The following is a 3,796-nucleotide window of genomic DNA, read 5'->3' on the forward strand; positions in this document are numbered from 1 at the left end:
TGGGCGCGCACGCTAGGCAAGCAAGCAAGGCGACACAACAGCGCTCGCCCATGACCGAGAAGATGTGTGCGCGCGCGGGCCAAGAGCACGACACAGCAGCAGCAACGCGGCCCACGGCCCAGCTCGCTACGCGTGTCCGTGTGATGCTGCGCGGGTTTGCTGGCCGGCCTTGCCTACGGGCTTGGTCGGTTCATTAAGGTTATGTAAATAACCTTATGACCTAATTTCCAACTAAGGAAAACACAATTCAGATTACACACAACCCTAGGAGAAAACAGAGAACCCTAATTCTCTCTATGCCTCCATAGTGTGTTCATCCCAAAAGCAAATCTCTTGATCGATTGTCTAAGCTACGATAATCAAGACGGATCTGATCGTGTCGGTGAACCAAGTAGAGGAACGACAAGTGGAGTTCTTTGTTCGTGTTCGTTGACGGATTTGTGGAAAACACGCTTCAAACGTAAGTATGCTTAATCTGTGCTTTATACATGTTTCCTGGCTTTCGGGATTGTTCCGCACATGTTATTATGTTTAACTGTATTCCCCTACATCACTCGCCCGCACAAAATATTTGTGTGCCCACACAGATTGGCTGTGCGGCCACATTGAAGATCTTGGAAGAATTGTCTAAGTCAGGTTTGTTCGATCCTACAGAATTTCTGTGCGGTCGAACATGACGAAGGAAATCAGTCGATCTTCGCTCCATTTTCTCGCACAAAAATTATGTGTGCCCACACGAGCTTCCTCTGTTCGATCGCACAGAGGGTCTGTGCGACCGAACATCGACGCGGGCTGACTTAATTTAAATTTCGAGCTTCTATTTGGGGAAACATATTAATAGCTTTTTCGATTATTTTTCAATGACAATTCATTTTTGGAGTTTCCAAATTAGTTTTCAGAATATTAGAGAGAGAATTCTTAGTTTTTCAAGCTTTGATTTAGGAGAGAGAAACTACCATTGGAGGAAGCTTTAACTTGTAATTCTCTTTCAACTCTTTGATTCTTATTGCAATTTCAATTCAATCTTTTATGCTTTGTTATTCTACTTGAATTTCTTGATTTTTCAATTACTTGATGATGGTTTTTGTTGATTCTAATTTTCCATTGATTCTCAATTGAATTCTTAGTTTCTTGATTCCTTGCATTCAATCCTTCAATTCAATGTCTACTTGGTTTGAATCCTTGACTTCCTTAGTTAAAATCATGAGTAGTGAGTAGTTTCTAGTTAGGGATAGGGGTGAACCTAGTGCTAAATTGGGGGAAATTGAAGGATGATTGTTGATTATTGATGTGATTAAATTTGATTTGATGATAGGATTTCCATGACTAATGAATTAGTAGTTGCAAATGCTAGTTTAATTAGAATTGATTGGAGTGTGTGATCTTGATTTGGCAAGAGATTGTGAGTCTCTATGATGCATGTGAAAAGTAGGTCTCAATTGCAAGTCGTCTAGTCCTAGGATCATGCGAGAGCTTTTCTTAGATTAGATGATTTAGTGCGCTCTATCCGAGAGGTGGCGAGCTAGTCAATAGTAGCTTTTCCCCTATATGTCAAGTAATTGCATCGTAATTGTATGATTAGCCTTTGTCCTTCCCCGATTACCCTAGTCTATCCTCAATTTCCTAACGTTTTCCTTTATTTGCTAAAACTTGTTTGATAGCTTATAATTGTAGTCGATAATTCAATCTCAAAACTCCGTCCTAAACTAGCTTAACAATTGCACTCACTTCACTCCGTTTCCTTGGGACGATCCCCATGCTTGTCGCTATAGTCAATATAGCCGGTTAGTTAGGTGTTTACAATTTTTTTTTGATAAAGGTGTCTTCATTCAACGACGGAAAATACCTCTATGAATGTTACATCTAGATGATAATCAAAAGCCATGCATTCAACCCCAACGTCGCTTGAACCCCATCATGCAAGATGTTGTAAAAGATGAAGTTATGAAATTGCTTGATGCGGGTATTGTTTATGCTGTGTCTGATTCTAAGTGGGTGACTCCTATTCAGGTAGTACCAAAGAAAGGGGGGACGACTGTGGTTAGAAATGAGAAGAATGAATTAATCCCAACTAGGGTAGTTACAGGGTGGTGCATGTGTATTGACTATATGCGTCTGAATGTTGCTACTAAAAAAGACCACATCCCCCTTTCCTTTATTGATCAAATGTTGGAAAGGCTAGCCTGTCACAAGTTTTTCTGTTATTTGGATGGTTATTCTGGCTTTTTCCAAGTACCCATACATCCAGACGACCAGGAAAAGACTACCTTCACCTGTCTCTATGGTACTTTTGCATATCGTAGGTTGGCCTTTGGTCTGTGTAATGCACCTTCTACATTTCAACGTTGCATGATGAGCATCTTTTCTGACTTTATTGAGTCTTTCATGGAAGTAATTATGGATTACTTTAGCATCTATGGCACTTCTTTTGATTCTTGTTTGGTTACTTAACTAAAGTGTTGAAAAGGTGTGAACAATGTAACCTGGTCTTAAATTGGGGAAAGTGTCATTTCATGGTTACTAAAGGGGTGGTCTTGGGACATTTGATATCTGATAAGGGTATCCAGGTGGACCGAGCTAAGGTCAAAGTGATTAAACAATTGCCCCCTCCAGTTAATGTGAATGGTGTTAGAAGTTTTCTTGGTCATGAGGGGTTTTATCTCCGCTTTATCAAGGATTTTTCTAAAATTGTTAAACCACTGACCCAACTCCTCCTCAAGGAAGCCCCATTTGTGTTTACTGATGCTTGTCTTGAGGCTTTAGACAGGATTAAACAGGCACTAATCTCGGCTCCTATCATCCGTTCTCCCGAGTGGGATCTCCCGTTCCAGATAATGTGTGATGCAAGTGATTATGCAGTTGGGGCAGTTTTGGGTCAGAGAAAGGAAAGGTCCTGCATGCTATCTACTATGCTAGCAAGACCTTAGATGAAGCTCAGGTTAATTATGCTACTACTGAAAAGGAGCTTCTAGCCATAGTCTATGCCTTGGACAAGTTCCACACCTATCTGATTGGGTCCAAGGTAATAGTCTGAAGGAAATAATGCCCTTGGTCCAAGTATGCATTCAATGTTAAGTCTAATAAATGCGGTTCAGTATTAATTAACAAGTTAATAATTCAGTGAGATCAAGTGAGCTGAATGCCTAGCTAGAGGCCGCTTCAGTTCAAGTGGAATTAATGATATTAATCCACAGCTTACTCTTGACTGAACCCGTAGGGTCACACAAATACTTCCTCCGTCTTTTAATACTCGCAACGTTTGTTATTTTCACGCATGCCGATGCACAACTTTGATTATTTATATCTTAAATCATCTTTATGCAAAAATTATAAAAAGTTGATATTTTGAAAATACACATTGAGACGAATCTAACAAGATCCCATATGACTATGTTTTATCTTATATAGCAAACACTACGAATAGTCAAAGTAGATTATATGAATAGTGACAAAACTCCAAACGTTACGAGTATTAAAAGACGGAGGAAGTAGTACGTAAACGGATCAAGTATTTAATGGCATTAAATACTCCATCTATGGATATTCGGAATCGACGGATCTTGGTTTCAGTGGGAGCTGAGATCGTCACAGGCAAGAAATGAATACTACGGAAACGATGATATTGCCGGAAACAGAAATATGGATCGTATCGGAAATATAAATATTATCCAAGTCGTAGATGTTGCCAGAAACGGAAACATGGTACGTATCGGAAAATATTATCGGAAATGGAAATATTGCCGGAATCGGAGATATTGCCGGAAACGGAAATATTGTCAGAATCGGAAATATTATC

Source organism: Spinacia oleracea, chromosome 3 (genome assembly GCF_020520425.1).
Source record: "Spinacia oleracea cultivar Varoflay chromosome 3, BTI_SOV_V1, whole genome shotgun sequence".
Lineage (NCBI taxonomy): Eukaryota > Viridiplantae > Streptophyta > Magnoliopsida > Caryophyllales > Amaranthaceae > Spinacia > Spinacia oleracea.